Genomic DNA, 27,202 nt, shown 5'->3' on the forward strand with positions numbered 1-27,202 from the left:
GGAAAGTAATAGATTGTTAGGAAAATGTAAAACCAAGGTTGGACATTGCTGGAGGAGTTTTATTCAAAGCGAACTGTCAAGGGGGTCCCATAACACCAACCGCGTAAGGAACGCAAAATCAAGGAACATAACACCGGTATGACAGAAACTAAGGCGGCAAGAGTGGAACAAAACACCAGGCATAAGGCCGAGCCTTCCACCCTTAACCAAGTATATAGATGCATTAATTAAAATAAGAGATATTGTGATATCCCAACATAATCATGTTTCAACATGGAACAACCTGCAAGGCACCTGCAACTAGCAACGCTATAAGAGGGGCTGAGCAAAAGCGGTAACATAGCCAAACAACGATTTGCTAGGAAGGTGAGTTAGAGGCTTGACAAGACAATATGGGAGGCATGATAAACAAGTGGTAGGTAGCGCGACATAGCGATATAGCGAATAACTAGCAAGCAAAGATAGAAGTGATATCGAGGGTAATGGTCATCTTACCTACAATCCCGCTAGAAAGAAGACCGGATCCATGAAGAAGAAGACGAACCAACGTAGATGAACAGATCCTCACAATTGCAATGATACCGAGAACTATCGAGAAGTAGCACAACCGGAAAGAAGCAAACATCATGGTAAACACACTATCGAGAAGTTTTATGCAATTTTATGAAAATGTTGACATGAGCATGATATGAAGCAGTTGTCATCGTGGCGAAAACGAAAGGGGTGCCACGACAACGACAACGGAAATGGTGGCACGACAACATTCCAATGATCCGGCAATTCGTGGAAATGTCGGTGCAAAAGAACAAGTGTGCGGAACATGCAAGAGTGACGGAGAGTTATCCCGGTAATCGGGTTCCCACGTGTCGGCGGCAAGGCATCCGAGGGTCGTGCACGAAACAAGTTGGGCACGGTGCAAAGAAGATGTGCATCTCATACAACATGCATTTGTCTACGAGTCGTCGTCTCGATGGTTATACCTTCAAGGCGTGCATTCGGGACGGTTCGGGTTCGATGGGATGTAGAAGGAAGTAGACGTTCTCGCGAGGGTATGGAAGTAGTTGTTCACGGTGACAGCAGTAGTACATAGAAATCATGGGCGAACTTGGAGGGTCATCGATAGTCGTTCACAGGTCTTCGGCGATGGTTGTGGTACATGTTCTGTAGATGTTCCGGCGGCGGTAGTGGTACACGGGTCGATGGTAGTCAAACTTGATGTTTTTGGTTCATGGGTCTTCGGTGACGGCAGTCATTCTAGGCGTCAGGCGTCAAGGTACTTGGCGTAAACCAAGACGATGGTTTTGACGATCCGGCGAGATGACATGGTTCGGGGCAGTCTCGATCTTGATGGTCTCGGTAAGTCCTCGGGGTGGTCGTTGGACTTGGCGGTTTCGTCGACGGTAGTTGTACCCATATTGTAGTCGTTCACTTGACGGTCTTGTTAGGTCCACGACGAGGGTAGAGCTACACTTGTTGGAGAGAGACTTGGCGCATCTTTATTCTTTCGGGTTCGTAGTTGTACTTGGCGTTCGGAGCAGCAGCATGGAGGCAACAATGGCAGGGCGAGGTGTAGGTGCACGGGTGGCCATCGGGGAGGTGCAGCACGAGTGACACTTTGCTGGGCTGCTTGATGCAGACGGGAGCAGGGCACATAGGAGGTCAGGAGGCCGGCGAAAGGAATCATGCAGAGGAGTTTGGGGAAGCTCGATGGAGGAAGCCGACCACCATGGATGGCGCTCGGGAGGTGGGTCGCAGAGAGAAACGACGGGTCGCTCGGATGGAGGACACAGGCGAGGAGGTCCGGCAAAGGCGGTGCAGACCGGCCGCGGGGCTCGCTGGAGAAGGAGTGGAGGGACGGCAGGAGCTTGGAGCTCGGCGTCCATGGCAGGAAGATGAGGCCGGAGGAGGAAGCACATGGAGGGGCGCAGGGGCACGGCGATGTTGATGGCCTCGCGGCCATGGAGGGCGACGGGCGCGGTCTAGAAGGAGCAGGGCCGACCAAAGCCGGGAGTTGCCGTGGCGAACAAGGCGCGGGCGCCATGGCGGGGAGGTGGCGGCTTGATGGGGAGCTCGCGGTGGATCCTGGCGGCGGCTACGTGACGAGCTCCAGGCGGCGGCGGACACGAAGGAGAGGGAGGACGCGTCGGCGCGGTGGAGAAGGAGGCACGAGGGAGAGGGGCGGCGCCAGAGGAGGACGAAGGGGAGAGATCAGGGGATTAAGCGGTGCGGGTGTAGGCGGCGGGCACGGGAGGGAGAGGGAGAGGCTAGGGTTACAGCGGGGGCACGGCTGGGCTGCAGATGGGCCTTGGAGGCTGGGCCTGGGAGGTCCAAGAGGCCGGCTAGAGCCACTCTCCGTCTCACTTATTTTCCATAGCAGAAAAAATGCAAAGAACGAAAAGGAGTGAAGAAAAGGTTAAAGAGTTTGGGCATGGGTTTATTTCCCCGGACTCACAAAATGTGCACGGTCCATGAAAAATAGGACTAGGCATGATTGAAAGTTGAATTCAAACTCATTTGAGTTTAATTCAAATAGGTTTGAACTAGGACCAGGTTTTCGAAGTGTCCAAAAATATTGAGAATTTAGGAGGAGCCTCGATAAAAGAGATAAAGAATTGTTTTCAAGGTTTGGAGGTGAAACTTGAGGTGAAATAGGCATGGGAATTATTTTGCAAGTGTTTCCGGTTAATTCCAAACTAATGGAATATTTAAAATAGCTCCATAATTATTAGGAGGATATGTTATAAAGAGAAATCATCATGTGAATTCCCTCGATTTAAATGGATCCGAGATCCATGCAATTTATTTGGTTGAGTTTTTAAAACTTAAAAGACATGTTGGCATGATGGCATGATGCAATGCAAGAATAAATAAAGCAACCACAAATGAAAAACACGAAGGTCACGAAAATACGGAAGTCTTCTGGAGCGTCGATCTTGGGGCGTCACATGTCACTACTCAGGGCTCATTCAGTGTCTTAAGCTTCAGAGAGCACAACACATTCTTTGACAAGGCCAATAATCCATCCAAGAAGCCCAAGATATATTCTGACAGGTTCTGGAGTCATCAGCAAAGAAGCTATTACTCATGCATCTTGTACAACCAGGACAGAATCTTCCCACACAAGCGCATGCGGTGTGATGCCATTGTTGGACTACCATGCCTTGAGGAAGCCCTTGATTGCTTTCATGAAGTTGGCCTGCTCCCCTTTTTTGTTGACAAGGAGCACTGGAATGAAGAGCTCTTGCTTCAATTTTATGCCACCCTTCATATCTCAGGCTACAATAGGGATCCGAAGACATGGATCCTTGAGTGGATGTCAGGTGATGTACACCATGAAGCCAAAGCTCAAGACATCATTGAGCTTACCTCCCTGCCCACTCTTGGTGATCTCTATGAGCCAGGCTGTCAGCGATGTGAACAGGAACTTGAAAGCATCTTCCAGAAGCTAGAGCCCAATATGAGTCAAATGTTGAGCATGATAAAGCCATTGCTAATAGAAGCTGAGTACTTCAAGGAATTCTTTGTGAATGACCTCGAGTACCCGCCCTGCACCATATATCATATACCGAGTCAAACTCTATGGCCAATCAAAGGGCACTCTTCGCATGCCAAGACTGAAGGCTCCATGAAGACATTGGTCTTCTACATTCTGAATGACCACTACTGCGGATACTGCTAATGCGACACTATGATCAGAGACCCTTTGCCGAAACTATGTGCGATGCAATAATCGCAAACGGTGGTGTCAAAAAACCGTCAGAAAGGTGCAAAATATTTGCAATGTCCGAGCCATCAAACACGGTTCAGATTTTAGTTGCGTGTGTGATGCAGGACACACGGTTAATCCATTCACACTGTCTGCGATGAGGTAGAACAACAGAAATGTGCAGCCATAACAATGTGCGTGCGATGCAGGACACACGGTTAATCCATTCGAATTGTTTGCGATGAGGCAGAACAACACGAAACGGGCATCCATATCAATGTGTGTGCGATATACGGCATAGGGTTAACTCGGACGAACAGTTTTCGATTAGGGAACACAACAGAAACGGTTCAACATAACAAGATGTGTGTGATATGCGGCATACAGTTCACAGAGAAGAACTGTTTGCGATGAGCCAAAAGAACACAAACGAGTCATGTAAACAAGAAGTGTCTGATACTTGGCAAACAGCCGACTCGGATGAACTGTTTGCGATGAGAAATTACAACACAGACGGTTGATGCAGTTACTTCATGTGCGATTCTGTGTGTACAAAAAACTTTGAAAACTACAAACTAGTTGCTTGAGGTGGCGGAGTATCGCACATGATGCGTCTGCGAGTACTCGTGTGCAATGATTAGTATGTTACACATACATTTCTTTATGTTAACATGTGTGTGAATTTGCAATATGGACAGTTAATATGGAAATGCCTTCTGGTCATCGGGCACACGTTTAAACTCAATGAACTGTCTACGATACTAATACTTTCCATGAAAATTTATGAACTTGGGTAACCGCATTTGAGTAACATATATATAGTGGTTACACTATTCGACAAAAGGAGGATCTTCGTAACACGGTCTTGACAACCATATGGTCCATATCTACATACTTAACATAGTAACAACTATCACATTTTAAGAGGCTAAGGGCCAACAACCATACGGTCCATATCTACAAACTTTACATATATAGTAACAGCTAGCACACTTTAAGAGGCTGAGGGCCAACAACCACAACTATCCACTGGAAGCAGCTTGATCATGGCGACTCGGCATCTCATCAATGAAAAGGAAGAGCCCTCCTGTGCCTTGGTAGATCATGAGTAGAACAGTGTCTCTAATTTTCCAATATGGATGCATTGTCACGAGAAGCGAGAACTTGTTAATTTGAATGGTTCCATTTCTGCTGGAAATGCAGTACCTTGCAATCACTTTGGCGTTATTAGCAGGCACAAGTGTAATTCGACCACGCCAGGCAATCGATCTAGGAACTGCTACAGGGGGGAATTTCTGTTGACATGTAGAATAAAAAACAATTGTAACATATCATTGAAGATACATATAGTTTATGAGCATCAACATTAAAATAAGACTTTTTACCAGCGTTTTGTGCACACAATTGGTCTTGTTCAGTGTGTGCACCATAGGTCTAATTAATCCCATCCAATATCCAGCATTCATATGTTGTGCTATCTCTCTCAGATTATCAACAAAGTTTATGACATGCTTCAAGTCCTTCCACTGAAATTTGGTACGCTTAGTAACATACAGATCATTCACTATGCATCCAACATATCCTTCTTAAATGGTGGAAAGGTATTATTTATTCAGAACATGGCAGAAGAATATACAGTGCGCATAAATTGGTAAATAGAATTTGTTACTGCCTAGGAACGGAGTCAGAATATGATATCACAATTGATTGCTTAAATAGTGATCAATTGGTTGCTTAAATAGTAATATGACAGCATGGATAAAGTTGAAAGGACACTAACCTCGATCAGACTTTGATCGGCTGATGATGTTGGGTAAGTAATCATCCATGTTAATTAGACCGGGTTGTGGTGCACACACTAGAATTTTATTGCTAGCTTTCAGTTCATAACACTTAGGCATTTTTCTCCAAAGGTCCGCATTAAAATAGGAGTGACCATCTTTATCAAGTTTTATGCTAACCTTCATTGTAAATCCATGTTGTCTTTTCAATATGACATCCTGGGAGTCATCAGCAAAGTAAAGCCCAAGATTTCCTTCTACTCCTGTTCTTGCAAAGCAAGGGATGTACTGCTTGAAATAAAAATTAAGATCGTAAATAAATATATTGAAATAACCGAGCAAGATGCAAATATGGGAGTAACTGATAGAACATATCCATATATAGATGCAAGAAAAGTACAAAAATATAGAATTAAAAATAGATAATGTAAGAAAGATTTTATGCAAATATATAGATAATGTAGCAACAGACGGTATATGTTCACAAATTTAGGCCATGCCGACCGTGGTAGGTTGAGATTGAACATACCGAGCGCTCCCTGAAGTCATCCGAAATGGTGAGATAGAACTTCGTTTCCGACTGGACACGACCACAGTTGCCGATTTGTGCTCGCATTGTGCACACATGAATGAACACCCATGAATCATCTAGAACAAAAATGATTCCACGGCAATTTCCACCGGTTGATTAACAGCGACGGACGGACTGCGATAAGAGATGAGTAAATATTTCGCTAATTAAGTTGATTACCTTCTCCATGAGAAAAATCCCTGGCCCAATCCCGCAGAAAACCCCAATCGACCAGAGTCTAGAATGTCAGTGCGGATAGGCGGCGGAAAGCGGTGGAGGCAAAATTCGGTGTCGTTTTGAGCACGACCTACGCCCGCCGCCAAAAGACGTCGAGCTTAGGTTGCAGAGTTATGGAGGAGTCCGCGGCGAGTGAGTGGGGATGAAGTGGGCGAGGGTTTTCTTTTCCTTTTGCATGTGTGAGTGAACACACACGGCTCACAGAGGCGACGGAGATGAATCGTGTGCGATAGTAAATCACCGAGATTGAATGGGATTCCAAATTTCCTTTGTCCTTCATCCATGAGTTTTTTCTACGATGAATATAAACCCTGCTAATCACTGTGTTCAAATTTGACAGTTTTACGGGTCCATTTACAATATTTAGGGGATTATGTGCATTTTGTAGGCATTAATGCACGTAATTCAAATTGAAACAATTGGAGCATGAAAGGGTGCACAAGAACGGTCTGGGAAAACCATACTCGTGGTATTTAGTAATTTGTCAAGCCTTTTACAAGGAATGGAGAGATATTTCAATGGAATGCGTGGCAATAGTCAACCACAAACGCATCATTTACTGGGTTATCAACTATAGAACAATGAAACATGTGCTTAAAAAACATGACGGCTGGCATGGTGCCATGGTATGGCCTCACTATGCCCTGGTCAAAAGCTAAGAAGGTTTGATTTATGTCTTCATGCATGCCCTTCATAAATCGAGCCATCACCGAGGAAGTTCAATGCTTTCAAGAGGGAAATCACCAAGATTGAAGGGGAATGCAAATTTCCATCCTAGTTTGTCATTCAATTTTTTTCCAACGATCAACATACCGCCTCAAATGAAACATGTTCAAATTTTATATTTTTTCGAACTCATTTACCATATTTAGGGGATTGTGTGCATTTTCAAGGCATTGATTATGCACATAATTCAAATTCGAGCAATTGGTGCATGAAAAGGTGCACAAGAACGGTCTGGAAAACCATGCTCGTGCTATAGAAAAAATGAAACACATGGTTGAAAAACATGACGCCTGGTGTGGTGCCATGGTATGGCCTCATCATGCCCTGGTAAAAATTGGAGAATGTTTTCCTCATGTCGTGATGTGCGCCTTTCATAAAACGAACCATCATCCGAGGAAGTTTCATGGTTTCGAGGGGGAAATCACCAAGATTCAAGGGGTGTCCAATTTTCCTTTGTCCTTTGTCCACGAATTCATGCATGAAAGGGTCCACAAGAATGGCCTAGAAAACCATGTGTGTGCCATTTAGTAAATTCTCATGCTTTTTACAAGGAATGGACAGATATTTTGATGAAATGTGTGGCAATTGTCAACCACAAATGTCTGTTTGTTGGGTTTCCAACTATGGAAAAATGAAATAAATGCTTAAAAACATGACGCCTGGCATGGTGCCATGGTATGACCTCACAATGCCCTGGTAAAAATTTGAGAAGGTTTGGCTTATGTCTTCATGCACGCCCTTCATAAGTCAAACCATCACCGAGGAAGTTCCATGCTTTCGAGAGGGAAAATCCCCAAGGTTGAAGGGGAATCCTAATTTCCGTCCTAGTTTGTCATTCAGGTTTTTTCCAATGATCAACATACCACCTCAAATGCAACGTGTTCAAATTTGACATTTTCCCGGGCTCATTTACCATATTTAGGGGATCATGTGCATTTTCTAGGCATTAATGGACATAATTCAAATCCAAACAATCGGTGCTTGAAAAGGTGCACAAGAATGGTCTGGAAAACCATGCTCGTGTTACTTAGCACATTCTCATGCCTTTTACAAGGAATGGGCAGATATTTCAAGAAAATGTGTGGCGATAGTCAACCATAAACGCGTCATTTACTCGGTTAACAACTATATAAAAAATAAAACACATGGTTGGAAAACATGACGCCTGGCGTGGTGCCATGGTATGGCCTCACCATGCCCTGGTAAAAATTGGAGAATGTTTTCCTTATGTCGTGATGTGTGCGCCTTTCATAAATCGAACCATCACCGAGGAAGTTTCATGGTTTCGAGGGGGAAATCACCAAGATTGAAGGGGGATCCAAATTTCCTTTGTCCTTTGTCCACGAGTTTTTTTTCTATGATGAGCATACAACCTGCAAAGCATCGTGTTCAAATTGACACTTTTCCATGTTCATTTGCCATATTTAGGGGATTATGTGCATTTCCTAGGCTTTAATGCGCATAATTCAAGTTCAAACAATCAATGCATGAAAGGGTCCACAAGAACGGCCTAGAAAACCATGCTCGTGCCATTTAGTAAATTCTCATGCCTTTTACAAGAAATGGATAGATATTTCGATGAAATGTGTGGCAATAGTCAACCACAAATGTCTGTTTGTTGGGTTTTCAACGATAGAAAAAATGAAATAAATGCTTAAAAACATGATGCCTGGCATGGTGCCAAGGATATGACCTCACCATGCCTTGGTAAAAATTTGAGAAGGTTTGGCTTATGTTCTCATGCACGCCCTTCATAAATCAAACCATCACCGAGGAAGTTCCATGCTTTCGAAAGGAAAATCCTCAAGATTGAAGGGGAATCCAAATTTTCTTCGTTCTTTGCCCTGGAGTTTTTTTCTACAACGAAAATACACCCTGTAAATCACTGTGTTCAAATTTGGCATTTTTGCAGGCTCATTTACCATATTTAGGGGATTATGTGCATTTTCTAGGCATTTAGCACATATATATCCAATCCAGCAACGGGTGCATGGGTGTGATGTGAGGGACGTGGATTGTCGTTCGATCGCAGCGCATCCAATAGTGCACACGCGCGATCCGCGTGGCTGGGGTTCCGGCCAATCATAACGCAACACATAATAGGCTCAGCGCACACTGTTTCCGGAAGCTACGGAGATGAACCGTGTGCCATAATGAACAAGCAAAATTGTAAGGGAAGCCAAATTTCTGTTGTCATTTGTCGTTGAGCTCTTGAATACCACCGCACTGTACGGCTTCCCGGCCCCTCCGTCCCAGAGCTCTCTCCAGGCATCATCCATGGCACCGCGGCGCACAGTAACTAGTAAGGAAGAGATGGCATCCCGCCGCACCGCGTTCCTCGCCGCCCGCCACCGCACACATGGTAAGGAAGCGATGGCATCTCGCCGCGCGGAGTTCATCGCCACCGGTGGCCAGACAGTTACATGGGCGGACTTTGAGGCTGCCATGGCCAAATGGGTGGTGGATCCAGAGGCGGCCAAAGCCGCATAGAAGGAGCAGAAAAGGCAGAAAGCCGCCAAGAATAGAGAGTCCCACCGCCGCAAGAAAAAAGAGGCTGCACGCTATGGTGAGGAGAGCTTGGCGGAGATCGAAGCATGGTGGGTTGCCGCCTACAAGGCCGGGAAGGAGATCGCCGGCGTCTGGCCAGCATGCCCTGATGGTAGCATGTGAGAAGTAGTTTAAGTTTGTAGTATTAGAGAAAATTACCAGTAGTACTTTAAGTTTGTAGTATTAACATACAATGTCGGTAAGAGCATCCTTTGAGGGCTTTGAGCATTGATTAGCATGTGTGCCCGTGTACGTTTTTTGCGTTAATCATTAGAAGATCACAAAACACATGGTTTCTATCCCGTACCCATCTGCGTTTTTTGCGTTAATGACCCATAAGTCAGTTACTTGTGTGATATTTCCTAATAAACCAGGCGTACCATTGCCCGAAAAAAAATCAAGTACACATGCACATTTTTTAGGAGACGGGATCTGCCAACTTTCTTTTTTCTCGCACATGAGTATTTTACGCGCTTCGTCTGTGTTGTGTGTTTCCCCCGCCCAAGTTTCAAATTTCGCACCAAAATTTTCATTAAGCGCGCGATTTCAGAATTTATTCCTCCAACCACATCCCCTTCCCCTCAGTATCCCCCCTCCCTCGCGCCTCCCCCTACCGACATCTCAAACCGCCGCCACTGCAACCAAAGCTTCAACCACGTCTAAGTTCTGCTCGGATCCAGTCAGGTAACCTACTGATCTCTATCACGTCCCCGGCCTGATTGCTTAAATGGCGCCTGCGAAACATCCCCATGCCTCCAAATCCCCCCCCCTCGCCAGGAGCTGATGACGGTCCATGGCGTGATGGCCGCTGTCCGTGTTGACCCGGAGGAACACCTCGCCTCCGCCGACGCCGCTGACATGGTGCAGGCTCTGGCCCAGATGAAGTCCCCCAGCGACTACCCCCCAGGACTTAACATGTAAGATATGACCAGCTAAATCTTACCAATACCACTTGCAACGGCTATGATTTGTACGGTTGATGTATTAAGCATGTTAATACCTTGTTTATTTCAGTACTACACACTGTGTGATGTTCAAATATTACCGTGTCCATCTCAATTTCACTAAGACCAGCAACAAACTTACAATTCATGACTCAGGATATCACTAGAGATGCTGCCCATTTGCTATTTTTAGTGGATGCTAACCCTGTTGTACTTAACATGCCTGTCCATGTACTTATGCAGGGTCATAACGGCCGACGCTTTTGTTTGCCGTCGAGGTGAGCTGCATCCCATGTCTTACAGTATTTCACATAATTTGTGCAATTGCAGTTTAACTTCTACCATTTACTGGTTGCTTGTAGGTACACATGTCAGTGGCACTGATCCACGCTTCGACCCAGAGGAATAGCTCGCCTCCGCCGTTGCTGACTTTGGGCGAGCTCCGGCAAAGATGAAGTGCCCCAGCAACTACCTCTCATGACTTACCAAGTATGCACTCACTAGTTCAACCTTACCAATATCAGTTGCAATTAAGGGCTATGTTATGTACGGTTGATGTATTAAGCATGTTCTAGTAAACATGCCTAACACATTTTTGCTACTTTCCCTACCTTTTTATAGACATCTGGGCCATTCTTTGCTCTAGCAGCACCTGCCTTGTGATGTTTAACTATGCCAATTGCATTTTTATCAATATCGGTTTCAGTTTCTATTAAGCCTATTGCACTTAACAGTTGAATCCATTTTTAAACAGTTGTATTCAATGGCTACAAACTTACAAAACATGACTTAGGATGTGGTTAAGCCTGTTGCAATTAACAGTTGTGTCCATTTTTTTAATCTGTCCATTTGCTACCATGCTACTCACCGCAATGAAGATATACTAGAGATGCTACCCCATTTGCTATTTTTGGTGGATGCTAACCCTGTTTTACTTAACATGCTTGTCCATTTACTTACGCATGGTCATAACGGCCGATGTTGTTGTTTGCCGTCAAGGTTAGCTGCATCCCATGTCTTAGAGTATTTCACATCATTTGTGTAATTGTAGTTTAACTTCTACCCATCTACTAGTTGCTTGTAGGTACACATGTCAGTGGCACTTATCAATGTTGCAACCCGGAGGAACAGCTCGTCTTTGCCGTCGCTGACTTTGGGCGAGCTCCGACCAAGATGAAGTGCCCCAGCAACTACCTCTCAGGACTTACCAAGTATGCACTCACCAGTTTAATCTTACCAATACCAGTTGCAATTAATGGCCATGTTATGTATGGTCGTTGTATTAAGCATGTTCTAGTAAACATGCCTAACATGTTTTTGCTACTTTCCCTACCATTCTATAGACATCTGGGCCATTCTGTGCTTTGGCAGCACCTGCCTTGTGATATTTAACTATGCCAATTGCATTTTTATCAGTACCGGTTTCAATGTTTATTAAGCCAGTTGCAATTAACAGTTGAATCCATTTTTAAACAGTTGCATTTCAATGGCTACAAACTTACAAAACATGACTTAGGATGTTGTTAGGCCTGTTGCAATTAACAGTTGTATCCATTTTTTAATTTGTCCATTTGCTACCATGCTACTCTCCACAATGAAGATATACTAGAGATGCTGCCCCATTTGCTTTTTTTGTGGATGCTAACCCTGTTGTACTTAACATGCTTGTCCATGTACTTACGCTGGGTCATAACGGCCGATGCTATTGTTTGCCCCCAAGGTTAGTTGCATCCCATGTCTTCCAGTATTTCACATCAGTTGTGCAATTGCAGTTTAACTTCTACCATTTATTGGTTGCCTGTAGGTACACATGTCAGTGGCACTGATCCATGCTTTGACCCGGAGGAACAGCTCGCCTCCACCGCCACTGACTTCGAACGGGCTCTGGCCAAGATGAAGTGCCCCAGCAACTACCTCTCAGGACTTACCAAGTATGTACCCACCAGTTCAATCTTACCAATACCAGTTGCAATCAATGGCTATGTTTTGTATTGTCGATGTATAAAGCATGTTGTAGTAAACATGCCTAACATGTTTGAGCTATTTTCCCTACCTTTTTATAAACAACTTGGCCATTATCTGCTCTGGCAGCACCTGCCCTGTGATGTTTAACTCTGCCAATTGCATTTTTATTAGTATCAGTTTCAATGGCCATTAAGCCTATTGCAATTAACAGTTGTATCCATTTTCAAAGAGTTGTATTTCAATGACTACAAACTTACAAAACATGAATTAGGATGTTGTTAAGCCTATTGCAATTAACAGTTGTATCCATTTTTTAATCTGTCCCTTTGCTACCGTGCTACTCTTTCGAAATGAAGATATCACTGCAGATGCTGCCATTTTATTATCATTTCCTATTTTTGGTGGATGTTAGCCCTAATGTAGTTAACATTGGCTTTCCATGTACTTACACAGGGATACAATGGGCAATGCTGTTGTTCGTCGCCGAGGTTAGCTGCATCCCATGTCTTATACACCATCTATTCCTAAATATAAGTATTTTTAGAGAATCCAATATAGACTTCATAAGGAGCAAAATGAGTCAATCTAGATTCTAATCTAAACTATATCTATAATTCTATATACTTCCGTATGTAGTTCATATTGAAATCTCAAAAAATATACTTGTACTTAGGAGCATAGGTAGTTGTATTTTACATAATTTGTGCAATCTCAGTTGAGCTTCTAACATTTACTGGTTGCTTGTAGGTACATATATGAGGGGTACTGATCCACGCTTCGATCCCTTTTGCGTATGGGCCAATGAGATATTCATGAACAAGCATCAAGTGAGGAAACTAAGAAAGATTGTTAGGCGAAAGAAACGGGTGATTGGAATTAAGCTCTTTATTTACACTTTGTCGAAGACAACAGTGAACTTTAGGATGGTTAGTAATGTGTTGCCTTTTCCCCCTGCCCGCAACAAGTTACTCTATTAGACCTATCGGGTACTTTTCTCTTTTCAGTGGTTTCTGAAGCTATTTACTGATGATTACCTTGCAAACTACATGACCGGAGTGGAGGCAACTAAGGTTAAAGTATATAATTCATGCTACAATGATAATGCTCTAGAAGTCTTCCTGAAGGCGGTGAAGGATGGGCGGGCGATCGTCACAAGGGGTTGGACAAAAGTGGTTCGTGCCTATGGCATGCAGGAAGGCACATTATGTTGGGGAACATAGTAATGTCAAAAAAAAAATCCTACGCACACGCAAGATCATGGTGATGCATAGCAACGAGAGGGGAGAGTGTCCTCCACGTACCCTCATAGATCATTAATCAGAAGCATTATGACAACGCGGTTGATGTAGTCGTATGTCTTCACGATCGACCGATCCTCAGTACCGAACATATGGCACCTCCGCGTTCAGCACATGTTCAGCTCGGTGATGTCCCGCGAACTCACAATCCAGTAGAGCTTGAGGGAGAGTTTCATCAGCACGACGAAATGGTGACGATGTTGATGAAGCTACCGTCGCATGCTTCGCCTAAGCACCGCTACAGTATGACCGAGGTGGATTATGGTGGAGGGGGGCACTGCACACGGCTGGGAGAGATCAATGATCAACTTGTGTGTTCTAGGATGCCCCCTTCCCCCATATATAAAGGAGCAAGGGGGAGGTCGGCCGTCCCTGTAGGGTGCGCTAGGAGGTGGAGTCCTCCTCCTAGTAGGAGTAGGACTCCCCTATTTCCTACTCCTACTAGGAGGGGGAAAGGAAGGGGGAGAAGGAGAAGGAAAGGGGGAGTGTCGGTGTCAAAACCGGCGGATCTCGGGTAGGGGGTCCCGAACTGTGCGTCTAAGGTCGATGGTACCAGGAGACAAGGGACATGATGTTTACCCAGGTTCAGGCCCTCTCTATGGAGGTAATACCCTACGTCCTACTTGATTGATATTGATGAATATGAGTATTACAAGAGTTGATCTACCTTGAGATCGTAATGGCTAAACCCTAGAGGTCTAGCTTGTATGGCTATGATAATGAGTCCCCTATCCGGACTAAGTCCTCCGGTTTATATAGACACCGGGAGGATCTAGGGTTACACAAGTCGGTTACAAAGAAAGGAATCTACATATCCAGTCGTCAAGCTTGCCTTGCACGCCAAGGAGAGTCCCATCCAGACACGGGTGCACTCTTCGGTCTTCGTATCTTCACAGCCCATCATCCAGCCCATGGCTAACAGGCCGGACGCCCGAGGACCCCTTAGTCCAGGACTCCCTCAGTAGCCCATGAACCTGGCTTCAATGACAAGGTATCCGGCGCGTAGTGGTATATTCGGCATTGCAAGGCGGGTTCCTCCTTCTGAACTCCAAAATAGTCTTCGGGCGAATTGATCGTGTCCGGACCTGTAACACACAGCCCTAGAGAGTATAGTATTCTATGAATCCAATATGCTGATACCTTTTAGTAATGTGACGTCACGCTTCTCGGTCATTATCTTGAACCGTTTCCCGTCCCGCCGTTCCATGTTTCGGGGCGTGGTTGTCATTGGCACGTCTTGTCGAAGCAGAGATTGTGTCCCCTAATTGCGGTATTTTCATTAATATGAGCGTGGGTAACCCATCCGTCCTGCGGGAAAGATTCCTTAGGAATAGGCAGGTTCTTAGGCTTAGGAGGAGGCGTCCAACACCCGCTGCCTTTATAAAGAAACCAAGGGCCCTCTTTTATGCCAAATCTCTCCTCAGCCTTCCCGACCTCGAGTTCTAGCACCCAAGGTTCGACTTCATCATTTCAAGCCTCCCATCATGTTTGGACCTAGCTTCCAAGGCCGATGGGTGGCTTCCTCCGTTACGGAGGAGGATATCGCAAAGCTTCGGGCGGCCAGATATTTGACCGCGGAGGTACACCACAGGCTCCCTGCTCAGGGTCAGGTTATTCCGACCCCCAGATCTGGCGAGAGGGCCGTATTTATCTCCCACTTCCTCCGGGGGCTAGGGTTTGCTCTTCACCCCTTCGTCCGGGGGCTAATGTTTTATTACGGACTAAATTTTCATGACCTAGCCCCAGACCCTATCCTCCACGTCTCGGCGTTTATCATTACATGCGAGGCCTTCCTTCGAATCATTACATGCGGGGGCTCAAGACCTTCAGTGTGAAGCCGAAGGTAGTCGACGGGGAACAGGTGGAGTGCGGCGGTGCTACGATCAGCCAACTCACCAGCACTCCTTGGCCAAAAGGTTCTTTTACTGAAACTTCCAATCACTGGCAGCGGAAGTGGTTTTACATTACGGAGCCCCGCAGCACTAAGTGGGTAGCTACACCCACATTCCCTCCTGTCCACCGTTACAGCTTGCATCATGGGTCAACAAGGGGCTGGACTGGGGATCAGTTGATGAAGTGCAGACTTTATAGAGCCGCATTCGAACCCTCGTCGAGAGAGACCTCGATCTTGTCAACGTGATCCAAGTGATGTTAGTTCGCCGAATCCTGCCATGCCAGCGCAGGTCTCGCCGCATGTGGGAGTTTAATCCAGAAGGATCACAAACCCTCCAACACTTCTTCGGCACCACACACAAAGGGATGTGGAAGTTATTTTTCGGGAAGCGAAAACATTGGCCGGACACCACCGAAGATGCTGGCCTTAACTGCAACCATCCGGATACCCCGGTAAGCACTTGGCTCCCGAACACTTTGTAATTATGCATACCGTAATATGGCACTGAGCAAACTATCTTCTTCTAGGGTTGGACAAAGAAGGCGGAACTAATTATGTGTTCGGCCCCTCTGTCCGAGGGCCCAGCGAATCCTGTTCTAACAAGGATGATGGCCCTGGCACCATACCAGATGCCTATGAAGGAGGGCGAGGCAGAGAGTGAGAGGACAAAACATGGCCCCTATTACAAGGGTGCATCGGACATTGTGTTCGGAGGAATCAAAGTCTCCTCATCCGAAGACAAAAGTGAAGGGGGGCCACTGTCTCCTTTCCTCCTAGGAAGAAAAGGGCCGCCTCTGAAGATCAGGAGAAGCAGGCTCCTAAGCGAGGCAAGATGCCTTAGGTGGCTAGCTCGGGCTTGGAGGACGTCGAAGCGTAGTCTCATGACGAGGACAAGCCTCAGGCCAAATCCTAAGTGAATCAAAGCTATTTTAAACGTGTCCCATTCCTTTCTTATAATGCCTGGAATATATATATATATATACACACATATATATATATATATTGTCTTTGCAGCTCAGCACGCAGTCTTCCTCAACAATCCTCTTCCTTGGGGGACCTTCTCCTAGAGATGATGGAAAGCGAGACGCCCCCACCAGCCTCTTCGTCCAATAGGGCGGATGACTTAGAGGTGTCGTCGTGGAGGGTCTCTCCCGACCAACAAGTGGTGCAAGGGATGATGAAGACATTATCCAAAGGTGATACTTCGGTGGCCCAGGGTCCGGGGAACAACAATGAGGGCCCCGGACAATCCGATATACAGCCGGATACGTATGAACGGATCCCTTCAAAGGGTGGCCGTACTCCTACGGCAGCCTCCGGAGACCCAGAGGCGCCGGATATCTTGACGAACATGCTGCGGCAGGCGTCCGTCTCAAACGAACATCGTACCTTAATGGGCACGGTGGTTGAAAAGGTCCAGTCCGTGAAGAGCGGATTGGATGAGGCCTTTGTGAGCCTACTAAGAGGCTTCGAGGTTTGTACTGTAATATGTGCAATTGTGTTTTATTCACAAAATACACTTGTGTATAGATAGTAGCCCCTGAGACTCGGGTTGGCTTCCCATGGGAGGCGAACGGAGGATCAAGAAGAAACATTCATAGACTAATCTGATTAACTTGAACATAGGCTGCTTCCCCCTGGCTACTTCCTAGACTATGGATATTGCCGAGCTGCAACGGAAGCTTGATATGTCTGGGGATGACATTGCGTTAATCAATGTGCGTCTTGACGAATCGCAAGGTATGTATTCGGGGCAGTCCCTTCACATACATTTTTGTGATATAAGCATAATGCTGAAATTTATATACTGTAATATGCATGGTTGTAGATGGTGCTGCCGCCATTGAAATTCTTCGGGCGGAGCCGGCTCGGGCCAAGGAGCAAGCCCGGCGTAGAAAAGGCATCGGCTGAGTTAAAAGCCGAACGAGCTGCTCGGCGTCAAGACAAGGAGAAGATATCCACGATGGCGCTCGAACTAAAAAGTGTTGCTAGCCGCTGTGAACTCCTTCAGAAGGAGAATGAAGCCAAAATGGCTGAAGTTAACAAGGCCTTACGAGAGGCGAGAGAAGCGCGGTCTGAATCCAGAGCCGCCCGTGAGGAGATCCGGCAAGCTAGGGAGATTGCGGCTGGTGAGCCATTTTTGCTACATACTAAGTTCGGTGATCCGAACTATGCTCAGCTTAACCAATTGCGGAGTTCTTCGGACGAGTTTTTAGACTTGCCGAAGAGTTCATCCGATGCGGTGCAGTTTTACCAGGCGCGACATGGAGAAGCTTTTCTGGTCACAATTCAGCGCGTCGAAGCGCCCCCTGTTGCTAAATGAGCAGATGTCCCAGTGGGCCGAGCTTCATAGGATATCCGACGCTGCCATGAAAAACGTCATAACCCGGTTATGGCCAACTGAGCCTGTTCCGAATAGTTACTTCGGCTTGGTGCAATAGCTTGTTGATGCGGTGCCACGTATCGACGCTGTGAAGCAGTCAGTGTGCATCGAGGGTGCATGGATGGCCTTTGCCCGAGTCAAGACATTCTGGGGGAAGATGAAGGCCATCGATGTTGCGGTGAAGAGTCCACCCAAGGGCAAGGACCACCACGAACCGGAGCATTATTTTTAAGGCGTCCTAGCGGCTGCCAGCTTGATAGAGGGTCAGTGCTCGAAAGACATAATGTTTGAGTGAGGTGTATGAGAATTGTACGAGACAATTTTATAGTGAATCTGTTTTTTATATATTGCTCCAAAGTTTGTGTTCCTCCTGTGCGGTCGTTTTAATATAATCTGAAAGTTTTCCAGTCGTCGGCTTCAGCCCCCTCGTAGGAAGTACGGGGGTGTTTGGAAAAGCATTTGATCACTCTTGACCCAACATCTTGGTCCGTGAAGGAGGTGTCAATGCGGCGAACCGGGCAACCAGACTATAGGGCGTTAACACTTTCACTTAGCCATAGGAGTTTTATGGTGGATCTACGACATAGCCCCTGGTATGTATGTGGATTATTCATACGATGCATGTACATATTTGACCGAAAAGAGGTCCTTCTTGTGACACAGAGGAATCGCTAGAGAGTCCGATAAGTCATCGAGTGGTTGACCAGCTCTCGCCACCTCATGATAGTCAGTTTTCCGCTTTCTCTACTGAGGTGCTAAGCCAGGTGAACCGGAAGCACAATCGCCAGTAGTTCTCCCTTTACTACCCTAGCCGATAGAGCAGAACGTAGGATAGCAAGCACAGGAGCTGGGTAACCCAATTATTGACCCAAAAACATGATTCAGAGCTGATGCATATAAGGCCAAACTCGCGACACCGAAGTATGCTACAAAAGTTGTTCGGACTTTGTTGGCAACTCAATTGTTCCCGTACCGAGCCCCTGGCAAGTTTAAGCTGGGGTATATCTATGAAAAAACCATAGGAGGCATATTCATTTGCGGAAAGACACGGATAATTATTACTGGTAATGAGAACTGGGACCTGAGCGATATGCCAAAGATTACTTGATATATATAAAGGCCACGACCCCAGCTATTTGATATGCCCTGGGTCGAAGGCAGAGGAAAAAGGCATGTTACAGGCTCGAAAAAGAGTGTGGTCTACAAAAAGTTATTTTGGACCTCTTGTCGCACGTCTGCATCGCCTGTCCTCAGCGTGGGGAATCCTTAAAGGAAGTAGCCCCGTAGGTGAGTGTACGGATCCGAACTTTGATAGAGTCGGTTTTAGATGTTTCTCCTTTGCGCCACCTGTTTTTAAGAAGTAATGAAGAAAGAAAAAGGAAAGTAGATAAAAATGTTACCGGAGTGCTTGCAGACTTGTCCGTATTATGCTTTCTCCAAAGCCCATGGTATCTTAAGTGCGTAGTTATGTATGTGTGGTATAGTTTTAGCGGGTATATGAGATGGGCAACGGAAGCCGAACTGCTATTTCTGCTCCGGATTTGATCGATCTTTGGGGGAAATTGCTTCTGGCACCCGGCATTTGGCTGGTAAACTGCTCTGTCGTCCCTATTGCTTGGCGGCCCCCTTCCCTTGTGTTCGGCGTTGAGCTTGCCGGCCAGCTTGAGGACCCAACAGTTTCTATTGGTATGATTAGCTGGTTTATTGGGGTGGCCGTGAATCTGGCAGGGTCAGTCTAGTATCCTGTCTAGGTTGGACGATCTGTCTCTGTTCACCTTGAATGGCTTTTTCCATTGACCGGGCTTGGGATTGCTGAATCCGGCGTTGACTGCTGTGTCGCGTGATCTTTCATTATCATTGCAACTGTTGTGTTTGCTTTGTCGTGGTTTGCCGTTGCCGTCCTGGATTTCGGAAGTGCCCGAGTCGCTGGCGCTATTGCTTCTACGAGCAAGCCAACTGTCTTCTCCCGCGCAAAATTGGGTCATTAGAGTGGTAAGGGCTGTCATGGATCTAGGTCCTTCTTGACCGAGGTGGCGTGCAAGCCATTCATCTCGGACGCTGTGTTTGAAGGCCGCAAGGGCTTCCACGTCCGGACAGTCCATGATTTGGTTATTTTTAACTAAGAACCTGGTCCAGAGCTGCCTAGCTGACTCTCCGGGCTGCTTCGACAATGTGACTTAAGTCATCGGCGTCCGGTGGCCGAACATATGTTCCTTAGAAGGTGTAGCGAAAGGCGTCCTCCAAATCTTCCCATCTGCCAATAGAATTTTTCGGCAGACTATTTAACCAGTACCGAGCTGGTCCTTTGAGTTTTAGTGGTAGGTATTTGATGGCATGAAGGTTGTCCCCATGGGCCATGTGGATATGGAGGAGGAAGTCCTCGATCCATACCGTGGGATCCGTTGTTCCATCGTATGATTCAATATTCATAGGTTTGAACCCGTCTGGGAATTGATGCTCCATTACTTCGTCTGTGAAGCAAAGAGGGTATGTGGCGCCTCTATGTAGGGCCACACTGCGACGTACCTCCGACGGAGTCCGTTTGCGATTTTCGGCCCCGGCGTGGCTAGGTTTGTCACGTCTGAATAGGTGGCCGTCGTTGCATGTCAAGGTATGTCCTCGCGATCCGTAGGTCACTCTTGGGTGTCCTGCTCTGCTACCCAGGTCCTGTTGACGGTCGTGTGCACAACCCCGAGCTGTTTTGTTCTCGCCTTTATGGCGAGGTGGGGCGGTATGGTGTTCGGTTTGAGTTGCCGCTTTACTCGGACTGTAACACCCCGGATGTAATTTACCTTATATGTATCCCAACTCTTGCCGTTTCCGGCGCTAAATTATTTTATTTCATCGGTGTCGGGTTTTTGTCTCCGTGTGTTGTTGCCTTTGTCATGCATCTCATATCATGTCATCATGTGCATTGCATTTGCATACGTGTTAGTCTCATGCATCCGAGCATTTTCCCCGTTGTCCGTTTTGCATTCCGGCGCTCCTATCTCCTCCGGTGCCCCTTTCTACCTCTTTTCGTGTGTGGGGGTTAAACATTTCCGGATTGGACCGATACTAGCCAAGCGGACTTGGTTTACTACCGGTAGACCGCCTGTCAAGTTTCGTACCATTTGGACTTCATTTGATACTCCAACGGTTAACCGAGGGACCGAGAAGGCCTCGTGTGTGTTGCAGCCCAACACCCTTCCAATTTGGCCCAAAACCCACCAAAAACTCCTCCATCGTCTAGAGCGTTCGATCACGATCGCGTGGCCGAAAACCGCACTCCATTTGGAGGTTCTTAGCTCCCTCTACCTCTATAAATAGATCCCCTTCCAAAAATCTCGGGAAAACCCTAGACCTTTCCTCTCCACGCGCCGTCGGACAAATCTCGTCCGGTCGGACACGTCCGTTTCCTCCGCCGCCGCGCCCAGCGTATCCGAGCATGCCACATGGCTCCCTGCCACCCGCCGCCGCCGAAGCCCGCCGGGCCCGAGGACGGCCCTCCTCGCCGCGCACCCGGGCCGCGCCCCGCGCCCGCCGCCGCCACCGTCTTCCTCCCTCCGCCGCGCCGCCTCATCTCCGCCTCGACGCTGGCGAGCCGCTGCGCCGCCTCGACACCGGCCACCTCCACCGCCCGCTCCTGCAGCCCACCTTCGCCGGTGACCGCCACCCGTCGCCGCCTGCCGTCCCGCCGTCCTCCGCCGCCTTTGCCACCTCCACCTCGCCGGCGGGCCGCCTCTCCCCACCGGATCCGGAGAGAGCTCCAAGTCCGGCGACCTCCGACCTCCGACCTCCACCTCCGGCGAACCTCGGGAGTCATGCTCCGGTGAACAGTACCGCTAGATCTGGAAAACCCTAGATCCACTCGGTTGACTTCTACTCCCTCTCCCAGATATTTTTTGCAAACTTTGGCATGCCGTAACTCTGCATCCGTAGCTCCGATTCGTGCGTGTAGCATATCAAAGTGTTCGTCTCGACGAGTACATCATTTCATCTCATTGCATCATTTTCATTTGAGCTCATCTTGATGCCAGAAATGCTGCTGGAAGAGGGCTATGTGATGAATTTGGCAGATCTGTTTCAGCAAATAGCCTTTTGTCATTTTTGCCATGATTAATGTGTGCATGCTATGATCCTGAGCTCTACATGTGTTTTGTTATATGCCATGCCATCTTTACAGGGGTGCTTGCCATGTATTTTTGTGACATTTGTGGTGACTAGCACAAGCTTGCAAATTAGCGTAATCTCTAATGCTGATTTCAGGGACTTAGAATTTCACTAAGTCCTTGTTCTGTTTTTGTCGTTATGCCATATGTTCATGTTGTTTCCTAGTGATCCGTGCCTCTTTCGAGGATGATCAGTAAGGATGTTTTGTTAACATTGTGGTGCTCTATGCATACATGTCTTTGTTTGCATTTATGGAGCACCCTAGCGTGAGTGAATCGAGCTCTACTTTTGCTATAAAGTGAATCCTGGCAGATTGTTGACATGTTTAGCGATTTTGCCAAGGATGTTGCTATTGATCCGTGCATGCTATGTTGTTGTTCTTGCCATGTATAGCTTCTATGCTATGTATTCTTGATGGATGTATGCTTAGTTTGTCATGCCATGCTCTATAGTGAGTGCATCGAGGTCGTAAACATGCCTACTCGTTAACTGTTTTGCATGCTCCAGTATTTCACTAAGTCTGAATCTGTTTATGTTTTTGCCATGTTCACATGCTTGCAATTGTATTTTCTGATCCCTTTTGGCTAAAGGTAACTAAGGGACTTTTGTTAAGTGCTTTGATTAGCTTCATGCCATGCCTTGCTTTGCCATGTTAAGTTCCTGTAGCATGTAGTTTTCATGCTCTAAAGTGTGCTTCCTGATGATAAATTCCAGACTTGTGTTAATTTCACTAAGTCTGAAACCTGTTATCATTTGCATTTTTGCCATGCTTGTTTGAGCCTGTTAATGGATGAATTAGCCGTAGCTCAGTGTTCATCTTTTGTCAAGCATCATGAGTGGATCCCTTCCATGTATTTGTTTGTCACGTTTGAGTGCTGTAGCATATTTATCTTGATGCATTTAGATGGCTACTTGCTGATATCGCAGACCGATACCATAATTGTTTTGCTTGTCATTTCCAAACCGTGCATCCGATTCCGGTGATCTTTATATCAATTTCAACCGAAATCACCTCACCTTTCCAGTGGTACTCTTGGATTTCCATGTTGAGGCCAGGTTCAATCATCCCTTGTCAAATCTTGCATATGCATCACATACCGCATCCCGCATATCATACCATGTTTGCATCATGTTGTTTGAGCATTGCACGTGGTTGATTGTGTTCCGTTTGTTTGATATTCTTTTTTGGGTAGAGCCGGGAGACGAGTTCGTGAACGAGGATCCTGTTGAGTTCGCGTACGAGGATCAAGTCAACTCTGACAACTTTGCAGGCAAGATGATCATACCCTCGATATCACTTCTATCTTTGCTTGCTAGATGCTCGCTCTTTTGCTATGCCTATGCTACGATGCCTACCACTTGCTTATCACGCCTCCCAAATTGCCATGTCAAACCTCTAACCCACCATGTCCTAGCAAACCGTTGATTGGCTATGTTACCGCTTTGATCAGCCCATCTTATAGTGTTGCTAGTTGCAGGTGAAGATTGGAGATCGTTCCTTGTTGGAACATTGTTTATTGTTGGGATATCACCATATTATCTTGTTTATCTTAATGCACCTATATACTTGGTAAAGGGTGGAAGGCTCGGCCTTTTGCCTAGTGTTTTGTTCCACTCTTGCCGCCCTAGTTTCCGTCATATCGGTGTTATGTTCCTGGATTTTGCGTTCCTTACGCAGTTGGGTTATAATGGGAACCCCTTGACATTTCGCCTTGAATAAAACTCCTCCAGCAATGCCCAACCTTGGTTTTACCATTTGCCACCTAGCCTCTTTTTCCCTTGGGTTTCCGGAGCCCGAGGGTCATCTTTATTTAAACCCCCGGGCCAGTGCTCCTCTGAGTGTTGGTCCAAACTAGAGCCCTGTGCAGTGCCCCCTCGGGGAAACTCGAGGTTTGGTTTTAGTTGTATGGAGCCCTCATCTGAGTGTGCCCTAAGAATGAGATATGTGCAGCTCCTATCGGGATTTGTTGGCACATTCGGGCGGTGTTGCTGGACTTGTTTTACCATTGTCGAGGATGCCTTGTAACCGGGATGCCGAGTCTGATCGGAATGTCTCGGGAGAAGGAATATCCTTCGTTGACCGTGAGAGCTTGTGATGGTCTAAGTTGGGACTCCCTTGCAGGGATTTGAACTTTCGAAAGCCATGCCCGCGGTTATGGGCAGATGGGAATTTGTTAATATCCAGTTGTAGATAACATGAAACTTAACTTAATTAAAATGAATCAACCGCGTGTGTAACCGTGATGGTCTCTTCTTGGCGGAGTCCGAGAAGTGAACACGGTGTTGGAGTAATGCTTGGCGTAGGTTGTTCTAGGATCACTTCTTGATCATAGTTGTTTGCCCATGCTTTTGCCTTCTCTTCTCGCTCTCATTTGTGTATGTTAGCCACCATATATGCTAGTCGCTTGCTGCAGCTCCACATCATACCTTTGCCTTACCTATAAGCTTAAATAGTCTTGATCGCGAGGGTGCGAGATTGCTGAGTCCCCGTGACTCACAGTTTACTTCCAAAACCAGATGCAGGGACCGATTATACCGTTCTAGACAATGCGCTTGAGCTCAAGTGGGAGTTTGATGAAGACTCTCGTCATTACTATGTGTCTTTCCCAGATGATCAGTAGTGGTGCCCAGTTGGGGCGATCGAGGACCGTGTCGCATGTGGGGGTTGATCTTTATTTTGGTACCGTAGTCGGACCATGAGTGTATTGGATGATTGTAATGTTATTCATGTATTTGTGTGACATGGCGAGTGTAAGCCAACTATGTAGCTTTTCCCCTTTTAACTATTTACATGGGTTGTTGTGAAGATTACCTTACTTGTGACATTGCTTTCAATGCGGTTATGCCTCTAAGTCGTGCTTCGACACGTAGGAGATATAGCTGCATCGAGGGCGTTAAAGTTGGTAATCAGAGCCTTCCCCGACCTTAGGAGCCCCCTGCTTGATCGAATCGTTGGTGTTGTTGAGTCTAGAAAAATGTTTTGAGTCAATTAGGATTATATATATCAGAGAGTTAGGAATTCTTTTTACTCCCCAGTCCCTTCATCGCTCTGGTAAGGCATCCTGACGTAGAGTTTTGACTCTTCTCTTCTCAAATTTCAATAAAAAAATTTAGGATCACGCGGATATCTTGGAATCGTTCCGATCGATTTGTGACGAGAGCATTGTTCTTGGTGCCTCCTGTCATTAGGGGTTGTGGCAGTGTCCCGGGGAGTTGAGCTCCGAGGTGTTGTCATCACAATTTTATCGTTGAGATTCTGGAATACCTGAGTTTCGCCGACATCGAAAATCTCTTTTATGCAGTTGTTGGTGAGATAACCTCGACGCCACCCAGTACTGGGGCGGGAGTTCGGGAGTATTGCCATAACTTGTATAACGGCTGCTTTTCGAAGGTTGAGGTAGATGATTTCTGAAGTTTTCTCGGTTATGTGTTGAAGGATGGATACAGCTGGATGTAGGATTTGCTAGAATTGGGTGAGATATTATGCTTCCCCTGTATCCCCAACACCTGATTGCATAACTGGAAAGGTTCGGGAGTTTCATAGGTGGGAATTCTTGTAGCTCTAGTTCTTCTTCCGCGGATATTTGGTTTGGGATCGGGTAATCCTCACCAAGTATTCGTTCTTGTCCGTACCTTGTTTTTATTCTTCTACCTCAATTGTAAGTGGTTTCTCAAATTATGGATATGTGACCATTTCGATTGGAATGCATTCGTTCATTTGGTTCGGATGTGAAGACTATATGTTGCAATTTCAACCCATTTGATTCAGCTTCAATAATTGTCTGTCAATGTGCTAATGGATGTCAACCTCTTCAGGATGGCTCCTCCAACACGCACGACTCCGAATCCTGATCCGCCACCACCACCTTCACCTCTGGAGGCATGACAAGCTGTGATGGCTGCTACTAATGCAAACACGCAGCTGATCATGCAACTTCTTCAAGAGCACAACCAAGGGAACCAGGGCCATGGCAACAATCAGAATCAGTTTGCTACACTCAACCAGTTCCTTGCTAACCAGCCAAAGACCTTCAGCAATTGTGTTGAGGCAACAGACGCTGATGATTGGCTCAGGGACATATGCAAGCATTTCGAGTGCAGTAACATCAGGCCTGAGGACTTTGTCAAGTTTGCCTCCTTCCAACTCAAAGACCAAGCTGCAGAATGGTTTCAACAGTACAAAGATTCCAGAGGAGGCCGTGTGATTACCTGGGATGAATTACGTCAAGACTTCAAAGCTCATCATATTCCTCAGAGCGTGGTTGAAAGCAAGCGTGAGGAATTTCGCAACCTGAAGCAAGGCACTATGTCTGTTTACCAGTACAACAAAATGTTTCAGAAGTTTGCCCGTTTTCCTAAGCAAGACGTCCCTGACAAGAAGAGCATGATATACCAGTTCAGGGGTGGTCTCAGAGAAGAAATCCAGCTAGCTCTCGTCCTCTTTGAGCCCAAGAGGTACGATGAGTTTTACAACATGGCAATGAAGCAAGAGACTGCTCAACTGAAGTGCGATGCTTCCAAAAAGCGAGTCAGAGATGCAACTCCTTCTTCCTCAACTCAAGTGGCTAAGCAGCAAAAGTATTGGCTTCCTCCTCCTCCGTTCCATCAGCCTTATTAGCAGAAGAGCAAAGGTGGCAGTGGATCTTCCCACCCACCCAACCCTGGCTTTCAGAACAAGACTTCGTCTCAAGCTCCAAGATCAAGTGCTCCGTATCACCGTCCGCTCTCGGAGGTCACGTGCAACAAGTGCCAACAGAAGGGTCACTATGCCAACAAATGCTTCAATCAGAGGAGTCTCCCTCCTCCTCCTCCCTTGAGATCGGCAAGTACAGCTGTGGTCAAGCATAACCCCAAGCACGCCAAGGTCAACATGGTGAATGCAGCTCAGGCAGAGGACTCGTCAGATGTCATCATGGGTAACTTTCCTGTTAACGATGTTCCTGCAAAAGTACTTTTTGACACTAGTGCATCGCATTGCTTCATTTCTAAACCTTTTGC

The sequence above is a fragment of the Triticum dicoccoides genome, chromosome 4A (genome assembly GCF_002162155.2).
Source record: "Triticum dicoccoides isolate Atlit2015 ecotype Zavitan chromosome 4A, WEW_v2.0, whole genome shotgun sequence".
NCBI classification, from domain to species: domain Eukaryota; kingdom Viridiplantae; phylum Streptophyta; class Magnoliopsida; order Poales; family Poaceae; genus Triticum; species Triticum dicoccoides.